Genomic DNA, 18,338 nt, shown 5'->3' on the forward strand with positions numbered 1-18,338 from the left:
ATAACAAATATGCATTGTGACACTGTTGTTGTAGGTCACAGCTATTCATAACATGTCTAATGAAAAGAGATGCTTAAAGTCGCCTTCTACTACCGTCATTCTATTTATTTTATTTAATTTTTTTCCAGATTAACGAACATGCGTAATAGCATTTCTTTCTTGCACGCCGCAACCATTAAAAGCTACCTATAATTTTGCGCATGATATTTTATACTTAAAAGCTAAGGCGATAAAACCAAAACCGAGGTGACGCTGAAATCATACACTTGAACCTCCCTCCTCTCCACTCACAGCATGTGAGCCCTCATCCCTGTCTGGGTGTGTCTGATGTGGGTAGCCCTGACTCCTAGCAACTCCCGATACTGAATGCTATTTTATTTACTATATATTTTTTCTTTTTATCACTGAATAATGTGTACCATGTTGTAGACGATAAAGAGAACATCTGCTGCCGGCGGAGGTGTAAGTTATCACTCAAGCTATGGTGATAAATTGATTATACACGATTTCAGTCACAAATAGCTCTGGAATAGAGCACTATCGACTTTCATCACACAACATAGTCTGTATCTGTCATACACATTACAGCTGTGTGAATAAAATTAAATGCAATTGAATCTGCTATTTCGTGAATTACACGTACTGAAATCGATATACGTTTACAAGTTTGAATACGCTTCCTTGTGTAGTATTGTATTGTACGAAGGGGATAAAAATAAATTAGAAACAATGTGATGCATGAACTGATTCTTTAATAATTCAAATACTAATGCGTTCGTATTTCATAAATGTTGTGGCTTTGCATAATAATAAAGACAAACACAGTATTAAAAATATATATATTAGCAACTCAATGTTTTCATAAAGTTATTCTTTATAAAAAAGCACGAAATGCATGTTCAAATGTACCTTAGTTTTGAGTTAAATTATGTTTAAAAAGCATATTTTAATAGTTATGAGTAACCGTAATTATGTAATAAACTGAGCACGTCACCCACCTCTCTCTAACCGCACTTGCCATATGTTAATTCATTCAATATGTTTTAATGTCTTTTTGAGCATTTAGAGAAGTATGCTTATTCCGGCAATGATTATTAAAATGGAGACAATTTTAAATGAGGAACTAAAATAAATCAAAATGTATGTAATATAAGACACTATTTGTAGATTAAGGACAATTTAAAAATAAAATCTAAGTAACGATTAACAAAATAAAAAATAAAAACTTCACAGAATTGCGATTGTGATAGTGACGGATTTTCCACTACAGACGGACACGCAACCTTTGTTTTTAAGCTATATTTCGTTTAAATATGTCGAGTTCATAGTCGTATAAAAGTTGTAAAAAGAACGCGTAGTATTCTTCATTATTAATATATAAAAAACTTTCGCTTCTTATAGCCCACCGCCTGTTCCATAATTTCAGTGATGCTCTCAGCCATTAATTTATATTAGCTACTTAATAAATATAACAGAATAATATGTGGTTTGAGGTGTAAGTACAAATTGAATTATACATGAAACTATTCGGTTTAAAATCGTTCTAAAAACAAAATAAGATAGATTTGAATATATTTATTAAGTGTACATGTAAACATGTCATAAAAACAGCTATGGCCGTTTTTGTTCAGTTAATATTTTCTTATCAAGCGTGTATATGTTTTGCTATGATAAATCAATAGGATTTATACTATTTCTCTCCATAAAACGTACATAAATACTCACATTTAATATTACAGATACACAGATAATGGGTTTTATGAGAGAGTTTCATTCCGTAAGAGTTGCATGTAACCATATAATTAAATACACGAAAATATAGCCACATCAAAAAACAATGACACGATGTGTGTATACGTGTGTGCATGAAATAAAAGATAGAAATAAAAAGACATGAAATTAAATTAATCTAATGTTCAAATTATTATCATGCATTTTATTGTTTGACCTGATGGTTGAACATGTATTTATTGTCCTCACTCGTAATTTAAATGGCATAATTATTTCCATATAACTATTAAAATTACACTAGATTTCATGAATGTTACTCTAAATATTCTGATGAAACGTCAATTTCAACGTATGCTTCTTACTATCATTACCATTTCAAGTTAATCTAAGATGAAAGGTTTCCTGATGTAAATTCGTGCTATTAACATAAAGAAAAATCTGTCGGATTCTCGCCATTAGACTAACATAGTATTACATCGATATTTGATTTTAGCTAGCCTATTTTGTTGAATATTAAAGAACAATACACTTGAATTAGACTTAAAACAAAAGAAAAAAATTACATACTCTTTCCAAAGAGCGTTACTAGATGATTGAATACAGAACTTCCCGCCATGAGGGTTGATAAGCGTTTGCTAAAATCATCTTAAGGGCTGCATAATTTTAGAGGGAGGTGTTACCATCCTCCTACATACAATGCCTCTAATTCTCAAATAGTCACCAGATATTGTTCGTTTAACTTCGGTTATAAAACGAAGACCAACGTGTTCACGTAATTATGTCACATATAATTACATAATTATATATAGTTTCCTTGCAAATAGAATTCATCTTGCTTGGTATATTTTTCGTTTAAAAACAATTTTTCAGCGGCAAATGTAACTAACAGATGGAAGCTATTACTACTATTAGATGCAAAAATGTGTTAATAATAATTATAATGGTTAGCAGCACTAACACATTTTTCTTTTATTTCTATTAAATAACTATTAAAATTATATTTCTATTTCACTATTTGCTATCAGACATGTAATATTTTCAAGCTTTTAAATGTCGATGTCAATTCAAACCATGTGACACGTCCTTTATAATTAGTGTATACAGAAAATATACTTTACATTTTAAACTGCTATCTTCGTTTCCATTATCAATATACAACCATTCAGTTTCAGTTTGGTTTAGCCATTTTCGTATATTTTTGCCTTTCTCTGTAAAGGTAAATGTTATTATTTTTATTTGTCAGACGTTTTTTTACAAAAAAAAACTATATATTTCGCTTACATAATGCAAAAGGAGTAAATAAAACTAATAAATATATTATTTTTTATAAATTGCAAAAAGCTAAAATATAACCCGTTTTTTTTACAAAAATAAACCTACAACATTATTTGTTCTGAAAATTAAGCAATACCAAACAATCGATTTATTGTAGATGACATTTTCTCTTCACGTATTGGCATCATAACCGACCAAAGTCAATGGAGCTAACTTTTTTTTGTTTATTCAACGGTATTGTAATCGAAATTAAAGTAAGGAAACACTATATTACATTTTTGTGAATCGAATGGAAAACAATTCTTTATATTAATTCGGGCCTTTTTTATATTTATATAGCTAAGGGAGATAACTCGTTTTGTTTATTCAGTTCTAATAGAATCATGATTAAAATAAGCCCAAACTATAACACTTTGTTTAATAAATTGAATTTAAAAATTAAAACTGCTATATTGAATCAAGTTATTTTTTTATTTGACAAAATGGCCGATCAAAGATGAATAGAGCCTACTCATTTTTGCGTATTTATCTCTATTGAGGTAAAATGTAAACAAGCGAAATCTATAACGAAATTGATAGCATTGGTTATGTTTTAATTTTCTTTTGAGGCCATACTCTAACTAGTATATTTACACCCAGATTACGCTTAACTAAATATAAAAAATACGAAAACTGACGAGGAAGGTCAACTAGGTACGATTTTATAATTCTGTTAACAAAAATAGATACATCTTTTTTTTTTTATAAACAGCGAATTTTTACGATCAAGGATTTTAATGTCTTATCTTATGCATACAATGTTGTTCCGCGATGGTTTTTAATTGGATAAATCAATATGTTCTAATAACTAGCCAATATTTTTTTTTCTTTTGTACATGTTTGATTTTTACAATAGCATTTATTCATTGTTAGACTGAAGTCACTTTCACATCATTATGCCGTTAATAAAAATCTATATTTCATTTCTCTATCTATAACCACTTTCAGATGATGAATATATATTTAATCGAATCATTAAACTATTTTTATTTAAAAAAAATAATTAATATCTACAACAGGTGAAAAATATTATCTCATTATTTGCCCTGTAAGCGGCTTTAAGAGTCATTTCTGAATATATACATATACATCCTCATTCATTTTGTCTTTACTTATTTCAATAAATATAACATTATAATTTGAGCCATCTAAATTCTTTCATAGTTCTTTGACTTTCCGATTCGGAAATCAAAATACAGTGTGTGATGAAAGAATAATAAAACAATTTTTTGCATAAAAACTTCATTCCCGGTCAACGATGGATGAGCTCAGCCACATGCTTTTCTTTCGAATAGAATGCCGCTTTAAAAAGCACCGAAGTGAAACACAGCATTTTCATTCCTACCACACGCTCATCACCTCATTGATTAAGATGCTACTACTATGAACATCATAATGTTCGAGAACTTATTATATGCGCCGATCATATTAACGCGACACTCTATTTACTAAATTATACATTGATTGATTTTCGTTACGATTCGAAATATTAATTAATGATACAAACAATATCAAAATATTTCGAAGCGTCTGACAAGTTGCGTGCAACGATGTATATTTTTCCTTGAAAACGCTTACGTATTCATTGACTATGATTAATACTTTATGAACACAAAAATTTTTATGCAGTTAATATCATCATAATATATATTGCTGCTTCATACATTCGACTTATTACAAGGATGCTGAAGCTTATTTGTTGTTAAGCGAGTCAGAATTATACATAAAGTTCAAGAAGATAAAATCTCAGTATTGTCTGCTCTGTGCAAAACTCATTAACCAGCAAAATTGCAGATTTATGTTTTACTTCTAACCTCAAGGAAAGCAAAGTTCTTGGGTTGCACGCGAAGTTGGGACAGGTTTGGTTAAAACACACACAAAGTGGTGAGGCAGAAGCCGTGTTACAACTGTCACTTCATTGACTTGCTATTCTGCGCTTAACACGTTTTCGAAACGACAAGGTGACAGATCCTCATGTGTACTCATCACGGATTTTCACCAGAATCCTTTCAATCGAGTTGCGACCCTATGCTGCTTCCAAACCTGTCAGCCGCGGGTGGGCCTGCCAGAAACTGGAGTTCCAGACGTTGTAATCGCTTCTACAACAGTATCTGCAAAGTGAGGACTGATGATACCATTATTATTGCTTGTTATTTATAAAATAAATCCCGTTTTAGGTTTTATAATCCCGTGCAAAGTCGGTTCGGAACAGCTAGTACTAAATATATAAAATGGAAAGTTGATGCTTGATAATCTTAATGATATATGGCTAAGTCAATAGTTATTAGTGCAGTAATTGATGTAATGACGTGTGTTTATTTTTCGAATTGTACTTCAGAAAAAAGTAGAAAATATGCAACGATGCTTTGGGGTATAATGCAATTAGGTAAAGTAAGTGATGTGATTTATACTATTACAGAATTCATATTCTTTGCAATCTTTACCGAAATTTGTGAAGTTCTTTATGATTTGATATATGATTCAAAATGTGTAATCATGTCTTCAATACCATTTTAGCTTAGCAAACTCTTCTCATATTGTTTCTGCAACGCCTTAAGTAAGAAATAGCTTACAAATATATATTTAGTATTGCGTTACATAACTATAAATAAAAATCTCAGCTCGATATTAAACAAACAAATGAACAAACAAACAAACTTATGATCCAAAATAAATGGATTCACTCTTATTTTCATCTCTTCAATTCGGAAAAATGAGCTGTTCAGAGGAATATATATATATATGTATATATATATATATATATATATATATATATATATATATATGTATATAAATATATATATTACAATAGAAAAATGCGAGCATGAAAAGTAATATGGTTAAGCTTAAACATAGAAAAGTAAAGGACTAGTTGTTAAAACTGGAAAAGAAAAAGAAAAGCTTTTGTAGTAAAAAATATAATAAATTTATAACTTAAAATATTGCAACGTTAATATTTGATTATATAATGTTATATACTGAATTAAAAAACTTCTTTATGTTGCAATATTTTAAGTTATAAATTTATTACATTTTTACGAGAATATCTTTCCTTTTCCAGTTTTAACAACTAGTCCTTTACTTTTCCATGTTTAAACTTAACCATATTACTTTTCGTGCTCGAATTTTTCTATTGTAATCAATGATTTTTCCAGGCTTCCAGTAAATTCACTTGTTCTTTATTTAATTAAAGTCTTAATTTTTTGCCCCATAAACATAGCATACACATATGCAATAACAATATACGGCACTCGTCTGCTTTCAATAAAATCTCCGAGCAATTATCTCCCTTTCATTATTTCATTCTCTCTGTTTTACTTGTTACTTCTCTTTTCGCGAGAGCGGTTAATCGGTAGCAACAGTAGTCGCTGAAGCGACGTGGTTGCTATGGAAACCAGACAAAAAAAAAACGTCGGTCACCGCTTTATGTTGTTATTTACGATTTTGAACACCAATAAATTCATCATAACTTTTGTTTTAGTGAACAAAAATTGAAATTTTTTTCACATATAGTTGAGAAGGTGATCTATTAACTGTAATAATTGTTTGAAATTTGCTCTAAAAGTGAGTGAGCGGTGAAGCTTTAAAGCAGTTCTAAATGACTAAAACTGCCAGAACCATATATTCAAACACGGTAGTGTTTGAATGATATATATATATATATATATATATATATATATATATAAACACACGAGGGGCGTGCAATAAGTAATGCCCCTGACCCACTTCCCATAGCAGTAGAGCAACGAAACTTGACACAGTCTTTCTCTACATAGGAACCACCCAGAGTAATGCATTTCTCCCCTCGTTTGATGCAGCTCTGGAGTCCGTTTTTGTAGAACACCCCAGGTTGGTCCTCCAACCACGACGTGACCTCAGAAATCAAGGATGCATCATCTGGGAAACGCCTTCCTCTCAAAAACAGCTTCATGGCTGGGAAGAGGTGAAAGTCAGAGGGTGCAAAGTCAGGAGAGTAAGGAGGATGGGGAAGAATTTCATAACTACACGCCCGTGCTTCTGATCTGGCGACATGCGAGTTGTGGATCGGAGTGTTGTTCTGCAGGAGGAGGGTACCTTTGATGATCTATCCCCGCCTCTTGATTTAGATAACTTCCGTTAATTTCCTCAAAAGTGAAGCATAATAGGCTCCTGTAATTGTGGTACCCTTTGCCAGAAAATCTGTCATCACTACTCCGTCCTGGTCCCAGAAGACTGTGAGCATGACCTTGCCAGTCGAAGGCTGCACCCTTGCCTTCTTTGGAGGTGGTGAGTCCAAGTGCTTTCACTGCATTGACTGAGCTTTGGTCTCTGAATTATAGTGATGGACCTAGGTTTAATCGTCTGTAATCAGCCTTTTGAAAAACTTTGACTCATCTTCTTAGCACATCTCCAAATTCATCCTCGGGCACTCGACGCGTTCTCGCTTCCGGAATGGTGTGAGCAACCTGGGAATCCATCTGGCAGACACCTTATGCATATGCAAATGGTACTGAATGATAGTTTCCACAGATCCTGTACTAATCTTGACATCTTGGGTTATTTCGCGAATAGTAATGCGCCGATCTTCCAAAATGGCAACCTCAACTTTACGGACAGATATCCCATCAATGGCAGAAGGGGGCGACCAGGTCTGGGAGCTGGTTCCACAGACTTCCGGCCATGTTTGAATTCACGATGCCAGCATTTTGCAAGGTCATATGATGGGGCATTATCACCATAAGTTTCTTTCATTTCATCAAAAGTCTCCTGTGGTGTGCGTCCTTCCAAATACAAAAACCGGACCACTGCTTGAGATTCAACAGGCTCCATTTCACACCTGACTCAGTTCAAACACCTGTAAAACAGAAACCACAATTAGTTCAGAGTTGTAATTTGCCACATAACCCGTAGAGATATAAATCACTGCACATGCAAAATTTCAGCTAGATCAGACAACTGGAAGTGGGCTAGGAGCATTATTTATTGCACGCCCCTCGTGTATATATATATATATATATATATATATATATATATATATATATATATATATGGGTCCTCGATCTTAACAATTTTGTATTTTCCTAAGAAGTTTGAAATTAAGAAATGACGATACTAAACCTTATGTCTGGAATCCTTATTTTTATTTTGCTCAAAATCTATTGCATAAATTTTGATTCTAGAAATTTTATAAAATTTAACTCGTAAGCTGAACGGCTGTTAAGATGAAATTGAAATTCAGGGAACCGTGATTAATTATAATATATAATCAATATATGTAAAATTTAATGCACATGAGATATCAATATATGTAAAATTTAATGCACATGAGATATGGTTGAATTTTCAATTGAAATTCTTTTTCTCATTTAGACTTTCGAAAACACTTTAAAATACCCAACAGAAACAGAGTTGGTGAATATTTATTAATTGATGCCTAATACCTCTTGTTAAATTATCTCAAATATGAAATATATCAGAATTTTCACCTAACATTTCAACCCTCTCCTCCATTGAATTTTTTAAAAATCCTTTGTTCTGAAATCAATAATATTGTCTATAAAACCAATAATAATATTTTAAAATGCTTAACATAATACATTATAGCATTATAAATTTAAATTGTTAAATATTTTCTGGAAAAGCATGAAAACATTCTCTCGGCGCCTAACTGACTTCTCGCGTCCGTTTCACGGCTATAGAATCCTTGCTTTTCTGCAGCGTTTTTGCTTATTTGCTAGTTCACCTGACGATGATTCGATGAATAATCGAAATCGTTCGTGATACATATATAAATTTTCTTGATTTTAACACAAAAAGAACATAGAAAAAATAGACAAAATAAACAAAATAGTATAAAAAGTAGAGGCATTCCATTATTTATAACAATGTTTGCTTAAGTGAAAAACTGCTACATAAACACACACACACGCACACACACATACACACACACACACATATATATATGTGTGTGTGTATGTATGTGTGCGTGTGTATTCGAACTCAGTTTAAGCATTTTGTTCTGTATTTTTGTGGAGACCCCGTTTCCTTTTTTCATTATATCGTTCTTATCAGCTTTTCGTTGAGAAATTGATTAGATCGGAAACCGTTTTCCGAACGAGCTTCGTAGCTTTGGGCAACTAAACACTCACCGATCATGGGTCGACCATTCAACTCCCCACATCCCATTCCGGTCTCTATCGACAGCAACAGGCCTAACCACCAAACTGCGATCATGCTTGCTTTCACTTTAGGCGTTTGGGACTCCGAGAAAAATGAGAAAATCAATCAAAATGCCGGAAATTAATGGAACGAAGCATTTCTTTTTAAAACTGCAAGATTGGAAAATCTTTCTCATCAAGTAGTTTCTTTTTCCTTAAAATTGATAGTTGGGCAGTCGTTGAGGCGTAGAAAAGTGTGGGGTTGGGGTTAGGGTTGGATAAAGGTACTGATTGACAGAATGATGCGCACGTATCCTGATGCACATATACAGACTGACTGATGCACATTCGCTTTAATAAATGTATTTGAATCTGCTTGAATGCTGCAAAGTAATACACGATGACATATCGAATTGAAAGGCGCAGAGATAAATTTATCAAACCGAATTTTTACTTTTGTCATATTTTGTCTGAAAAATCTATTTTTATAATAAAAACCAAAGTGTATTTATTCCATCACATTATGCAAATTATGTGCTTTTATTGCTCACAGGCGAAACATTTGAAAGGTTGAAAGGTCTGGGTGAAAATAAAAAAGCAAATAATAAGCAAGCTGAAATAAATTCAGAAAGAAATCCACCAGTCTAATAAAAAAAAAACTAACGGTGTTTTTTTTTTATTTCCTGACTATATTAGTATGTATCTAGATAAATCTTGAGTGTAAACACTGGCGAAGCATATTTTTTTCGTCATTTTTAGCGGTGCATGTACTTAAGTGATAGAAATAGTAAACTATCGATATTTTAAACAATTGATATCAGCATATAAACAAATAAAACTAAGACAAACAAAAAATAAATGAAAAAAAAAGCGGGATTAGCCATTCGATGCTTTCGTTTCCCAAATAGATGAAATAAACATAACGTCGATTCCCCACTCGTTGTCATTAGCTTTTCTGATCAATCATCGTAGGATATTATTAAAGTTTATTAATAAAAATGCAACACAATTAAAATGTCGCCGGAGAAAAACAATCGGAAGTAAATATAGCATCCGAAAGTAGTCACATTTACGTCTATTATTTATTCTTTATTTATATTTTTAAAAGTAGTTTTATTATTATGCATGTATCCCTAAAAAAAAGAAAAACAATATCCATTCTAAGTTGCAACTTCTGGCAAAATAGAGATAAAATAAGGAAGTAATTTAATTTATTTCCAATGCTGACCATTTCCTCAGATAAGCAACAAAAATAAAACTCAAATATTTTTTATTCTTATTTCAGTTTCTCTTCATATTTCGAATTGCATTTCTACGCAATTTTCTTTTTTGTTTCCGTTATGTCATGTCATGTATTATTTTATTAAAATTAGATGAAAGTATGTTTTAAAAAACAGGTAGATAATCTATATATATATATATATATATATATATATATATATATATATATATATATATATACATATATATGTATATATATATATGCATATTTTATTTTAGAAATAAAACTTGCTTCATTACGAAAAGTGTGTCTACCTTATAGTTTTAAAAATAATTTAAATCTTACCAAATTAAGAATATGCTGTAACAAATTAAGAAAATACTGCAAAAAGTTAATAACGAGTTTTAGCCATAGAAAGATTAGCGTTTTGAATATTTTTATGAAAAATAAATAAAAGTAAGTACTCAGTAATTCTCGTCATTTTGAAGGGATTTGAAAGAATTTACCTATTTCTTGTGCTAAAATAAATCAAAGGACAAAATGATTTGCTTGGAAGGAAGACTCGTTGAATACTTTTCTATTATGAAACACGTCTTCAACAATCCAAAGTTTGAAGTAACTGATTTAGTAATTAAGGTATAAAATGTCTGTTAATCACAGTTTATGAAAATATACGCCACCGCATTGTATAAAACAAAATCGGTTAAATATCCGATTTTCTATTTTCTTAGATACTAGCAGTTCAGTCCAGCTTTGCTCGGGCCCTATGAACTTTCCAGAACTTTATATGCATATATATATATATATATATATATATATATATATATATATATATATATATATATATATATATATATATATATATATTAAAAGTTTGACTCATGTCCAGGTAACCTACATCAATAATTTCAAGTATTTAGACCCAAAATTGGCGTAGGAGTTTGGTAGGGTCTGCAAAAGTCAACTCTCTCAACTTTGATCTCTTGGCAGCCAAAATCTTCGCCCCAAAACTAATTAAAAAGCTTGCTGAATGTTTGAATACCCTTTATGTAAAACTTCAAATGTTTAGACCCAAAATCGGCTGAGTAGTTTGCTAGACACTGCAAAAATAAAATCTTTTTAACTTTGACATCTTGGCAACCAAATTTTTGGCCAAAACCTGATTAAAAAGCTTTCCTATGTCTGAATACACTTTATGTAATATTTTAAATGTTAGATAAAAAATGGCTGAGTAATTTGGTAGAGTCCGCATTAGTCAATTTTTTTTAAATTTGACTTCAATTTGGACCCTCTTAACACTTATTTTTTTTTTTTTTATCTCAAATCAAATTAACAAGTTTGATCTATGTCCAAGTATGCTACATCTAAAATTTCAAGTGTTTCTACCCAAAATTGGCGGAGGAGTTTGATAGAGGTTTCAAAGATCAAATCGTTGAACGTTGGCCCTTTGACAGCCAAGTTTCTGGCCGAAAACTGATTAAAAAGATTTTCCCAAATCTCAATAATCCTTTTGTCAAATATCGAGTCTCTAGACCGTAAAAGAGTTTTTAGGTAGGGAAATGTACACACACACACACACACACACACACACACACACACACACACACACACACACACGCACACATAGAGAAAATTTTACTTTTATATATGTATCTATATATCAAAAGAGGAAAAATGTGTGTGTGTCTGTATACATTTCCCTACCAAATAACTCATATACAAACTGGCAACGCCGGATATTTCAACTAGCCCGAAATAACAAATGCGACTTAATTGCTTTCATTCTTATTCACTATACATAATACTACAAATTATTTAATTCAATGACATGCATTTTACATAAAACATTTGACAATACGTCATTTTCATATAATATCTGGGCGCAGTTAATGAGCATACAAAGGACGTTAAACTAGAAGATACTCGGGATGTTAGATATTAGTGGAAAATAAGATTTGCTAATATTATTTAGATTCTTCGGACTACTGCTCCATCTGTCGAAATTCAGATATCTTTTTGTCGAACTCGGGAATCTGCACCAAATTTTGAACTGAACTCTTTTTTTTTATCCATGGGACAGCATGCTCCTGTTCCGTTAGCCATGTCTGGATAGAAGTTTTAAGTAAATCGCAATTGTATTTTTGTTGTCTGTACCGAGGATAAAAGATTCAACCCGCAGAAAACTGAATTTTACCAAGTACTTTATCTAGTACGCCACGGACTCTTGCAGAAATTCCGTACATATTCTCGAGTTCGACAGAGATTCCTGAGTCCGACAAGATACACCTGAAAAGGTTGGAGGTTACACCATACGTTGTAAAAAAACAAAACAAAACAAAAAACAATCAAGATGAGAAAAGTAGCCCGAAGAATCCAATAATAATCAATCCTCATCTCCAAAATTCAGAAAAGAAATAACTAACAAAATAAAACTGGCGTGGAAAATAATTCATATTTCTCAATAACCTTTTCATCATAAGATTGATTCATTACCAAATTTTTTCAGTGCAGAAATTGTTTTTGTTTTTAACCAAGCAATTTTGTTAATTATGATGCGTGGTCTTAAATCTCAAAGTAGATTGCTATATGCGCCATTTTATTTATATAATGTAACAACGTGATCACGTTGACACACCGGTTCTCGTTAGATTATCGAAGAATGATTATATTGCTTTTAAAAGTGCTTTGGGTGCCTTCAGGAAGTACCAAACCTTCTTTTTAAGTGGGGAGGAGTTGTGTCTAGTTTGTGGTCACAACGCAATCCCCCAAGCCTCCTCCGTTTTTGTTTAGGCGAGGGTGGTATAGTGCCCGTTTTGTTCTCACATGCCTCCCAAGCGTTATTCCTCCTTTGTTTAGTAACAGTTAACATGTGGTATCCGTACTGCGTTCATAGCAGAGACTATCAACTCTTTTTTGAGAGGCGAGATAAGTTCGCTAGAATGTTGAGACTAGCCTACACTTTAAATCTTAGCCAAAAAGCTAAGTAGTTTCTTCCCATGCATTATCTCCTTCTTTTTTGTTTTGTAATAGTTAAAGTTACTCAATTCAATTTCTTGATTAATCTATAGGTAAGCAAGTGTTTTCTAATCAGTAATTGCACTTTGAAATATTTATTTCTTGAATAGTATGACTTTTGTATAAAAATAAGGTGTTTCTACAATATAGTACCCACATGAAAAAGCAAACCCTTACACGTGACTTATGGAAAGTTGACACAACAGAAAATTACGTAAAATCATCGAGTAGTTCCATTTTAAAATAAGAAATAAGGTACTTGTATATTATTCTATCTATGTAAGAAAACAATAAAAATATTTCCTGTGACGTATATAAAAGTTATTAAAACCGAAAATAATATAAATTATAGAGTAGTATGACTTTAACATGAGAAAAAGGATTCTTCTACAGGATAGTACTCATATGAAAAAAAAACTCTTACCCATAACGCACGGAAAAATTAGCACAACAGAAAATTACGTGAAATCATCAAGTAGTTTCATTTTTAAATAAGAAATAAGGTACTAGTACAGTATTCTACCTATTTGAGAAGACGATTAAAAGTCATATTACTAGATGATTTACGTGATTCCCAGCTTTAATGACTTTTACGTCACACGCAAGATTTTCTTTGTTTTCTCATATAGATAAGTAGAGTACTGTACTTATTTCTTGGTAGAACAGTGTGCAAGTACTTTGTTTCTTATTTAAAATGTCATATATAAAACAAACTCTTACCTGTGATTTATATTTTATTTAGTATAATAGAAAATTATATATTTTCTTAAATTTAATAGAAAATTTATTATTTTATTAAGTATAATAGAAAATTTATATTTTATTTAGTATAATAGAAAATTATGTGAACTCATCTACTAATTTAATTTTTAACTAAGAAATAAAGTACTTGTACCGTATTCTACCCATATGAAAATCAAACAAATTCTTACTCATGACTCATCGAAAAGTTAGTACAACTGAAGCAGCTTACGATCTAAGCATCACTAATGTATATTTTTAGGAGTGGAAATGGCTGAAGTAGTTTACAATCTAAAAATTACTTTATTTCATATACATTGTTAATAGTGCGGTATACGGTGTCTGCCTCGAAAATGTCTGAATCAGTTTACAACATAAAAATCACTTGATTACTTATAATTTTTTTGGTTTGGGGGTTATAAGTAATCAGTAACGGAAATGAATGAAGCAGTTTACGTCATAAAAGTAACTTTACGTCGTATTTTTTTTTTGTTTGGGGGAATATATGTAGTCAATCTCAGAAATGGCTGAATCAGTTTACTATCTAAAAATTACCTTTATTTCATATATGTTTTAGAAGTAGGAGGTATACAGAGTCAGTCTACTAAACCAGTTTACGATGTGAAAATCACCTTATTTCATACAAGATGGAACGATAAAATTGTTGTCCTTGAAAAGACATGATTCCATTTCCGTTTGATAAAAACCGTTTTTGTTAATTACTGCAGGCCATCTACTAGTTGAGTAGTTGTTTACAAATCTCAGGAGCGATAGGAGCCTTCTATCATGTCTGAAAGTGACATAATGTGCAACGAGCGAGGTCAGAGATGCGCACCGTTATGTGAAATATACAGAGAGGGTAAAGGGGAGGAAAAGGGAGAAAGATTAAGAGACGGCTAAAAGAGAGGGAGAGTTAGAAATTTTAATATAAAGATAATTTCACCTATTTAATTTTATATGGCCCCGAGCAACACTGGGCATCCCTGCTAGTAAAAAATCAAAATACAGTTCAACATTAGTACTTTCGTTTATATAAAATTATATTATTATTATTATTATTATTATTAGTAGTAGTAGTAGTAGTAGTATATATATATATATATATATATATATATATATGCTCACTAGATATAATTAACATAGATCTAGTTTCATAAATAAAAGTACTGGCGTAAATAAAAAGGTAAAATATAACTGAATAAGCATATATACTTATAAAAACACATACACTACACACACACATATATATATATAATATATATATATATATATATATATATATATATATATATATATATATATATATATATATATATATATATTAGGTGGAGGGCGAGAAATAGAGGAGGAAGAGAGAGAGAGAGAGAGAGAGAGGGTGGGGCGGGAGTAAAAACAAATGTTCTTTTGATAGATAAAAAATTTATTTTGTCAGAACGATATAGCAAGCACCCCAATATTTTGTTTATCGATTTCATATACCCTGAACAGTATTTAAATTAAGAATATAGAAATAGTGTAGAGTTTTAACACTTAATTCAGATGCACTTTTACTTTATCTATGAAAACCAGGACAAATTCAAAAGACAACTCCTGGTCGAATTGTTTACTTTATAAAACAAAAATAATTAGCGGTGGTGTTCTTTCGTATTTTAATAGAATAATATATCTTGGATTATGAAATAAATAATTAACTGATTATAATATAAGTAATTTAGTTTTTATAATTTGGATTATTTAGGCTACTGTTCTCATCTTGGATGACATTCTCACAATGTTTCACAGGCATCTTAGAAGAGCCTGTTACGTAACAGATTTAAATGATAAATAGTAAAAAGTTTTAAGAGGAATTCTTCTAAAGATTGAAAATACTGATTCCTAGTGCAGATAATACTAAGAATTCATTTACGAATTATCTACCCGGTTATAGATGACAGAATGAGAGCAACCTAACTCGTAGATTAAATAAAGAGTTCAGCTCGAAATTTCGTAGAGAGACCGGGTTTGACGTTAGGATTCTCGAGTTTAATGAGATTCAACCGTGAAAAGTCGGTTACATCGGCCGAGACGTTGCGAGAACAATATTCAAGATGAGAAAAATAGTTCTAATATGAAAACCGGAAGTAGTTTAGTTGAATTCGTAACGCCGAGCTCTAAAACCCATGTTTAGACCACAACAGAAATTTTCTAGGTTGGAAACTAATTGGCGTATAGCCATTTAAACCCCCTAGTGGGCATCACGGACGCCATCTTGAAAATATCTTTCCAGAAATTGTTTTCCCCGAGACTTTTAATATGTTATCCATCATGCCTAAGAGTACAAGAAGACGCCACTGAAAAATCTTTTGTATAAATTTGTTCATAGGTTGGTGTTTTATGTACTTTAGTTGTATTTGAGTTTAATTATGTTTGTTTCGTATGAGCATTGAGAAATCACTATATTTTGAGTCCTAATAAAATATAAAGCACAGCTCAACACTGCATGGGAAATTTTTAAATGATTATGTTGCTAAATCTATGAATAATTTTAAATTATAGTTTGCTACTAAGTCATATGATTCAACTGTTTATAATGTATTCATTTTGAAGTTAATTATTAGCGGTTCTTCAGTGATGCAGAGATGTGAAATATTACGATTTATGAAGGGTTGATGTGTTGTTTAACTGGATATACATTTTAAAAAATGTTATTATTATTATTATTATCATTATTATTATTATTATTATTATTTTACTTATTAGAGAAAAACGACATTGATATTTGATCGCCCTCTTAAAAGTAGTGGTAGAAGGAGGATGGAGAGGAGAAAGAGGGGAAGAAGGAGAGGGACAAATGTAACAGTAACTTCACTACTGACAAAAGATTTCGGAGAATTTGATTGGGAAATTTTGCCGCATCCTGCATATTCACTTTACTTAGCTCCCTCAGATGATCACTTATTTCGAGGATTACAAAACCATTTAGACGACATTAGGCTAACATCACGAGAGAAGATTTAACATGAGCAAGATGCATATTTTACATCAAAACCTAAACAGTTTCATAAGCGAAACATTTATAAGATTGTTGATGAATGGAATCAAGTTGTGATGACTAGGGCCAGGACAACAGCATATTATTTTCATTGTTTTGACTCTTGAGTGTCTAACCGTTGATATCTTATATATATACAGAGTGATGTGGTTCTCAGTTGATTAACTGTATCTAACTGTGTCGGATATATACTCGAGAGTCAAAAACAATGAAAAGAATATGCTGTTGTCATAGCCCTATTTATGACCTTCCTTTTTTTAATAAATAATTTTATCAAGAATTCTTCATAAGTTTTGGTTTCGGTATAGCTGATGGCATTCAAGTCATCTATTTTTTTAATAAATATTTTTACCAAGAATTCTTAATAAGTTTTTGTTTTGGTTTCGATTATAGCTGAAGGAACTCAAATTGGTTCTATAATAATATATACGAAATCTGCATGGATTAAAATATCATAATTACATTATTTTACGACCGGGCTACGCTTGGCGTCCCTGCTAGCTTAGATAAATACTTTTACAGTTTTAACAAAAGAGCTACCATAATATCAGGGCGGCTCCATTTACGCTAAACACCCACAGAATGCTAGCATCAATATATTACATATAAAAGAGTCCACTGTGGAATTTAGTTTTATGAATAAAGATTTTCAAAAACACAATTTTTCATTTTTACGATGAAATTTTAATTGGGCCATTAACCTTTGGAACCGCTCCTTGCTCTTCTCTTTCATTACAGTACAAAAACACAGAAATTCAAATCCAATGTAAATAAAAATCTTGCTGTTTAACTCGCCACACAATCTAACTTATATCACAGTAACCTTTTATGCTTCAGTGGCTACATGACTTGTTTGCTGGAAATAAAAAAAAAAAAATAGTATGATTTAAAACTAGCAGGCTGCCTGCTGTTGCCGGGTCGTAAAATATGCATAAATATTTTTGTATTAATGCAGATTCTTATTTAGTATAAACAGAAATATTGTAAATATTAAACGTAACGGTAAATTCCTTTAAAAAATGACATAAAAAGCGGAAAGCGTATTATGTTTTTTTTTTTTAAACAGTTCAGTTCTTCTAAGTAAAAGAAAAAAAATACTCGAGCTGAGATCAAAACCAAAACCTAAGGACAGTGAGTTAAGCACCGT

Source organism: Euprymna scolopes, chromosome 5 (assembly GCF_053919585.1).
Source record: "Euprymna scolopes isolate OS-2025 chromosome 5, ASM5391958v1, whole genome shotgun sequence".
Taxonomy (NCBI): domain Eukaryota; kingdom Metazoa; phylum Mollusca; class Cephalopoda; order Sepiida; family Sepiolidae; genus Euprymna; species Euprymna scolopes.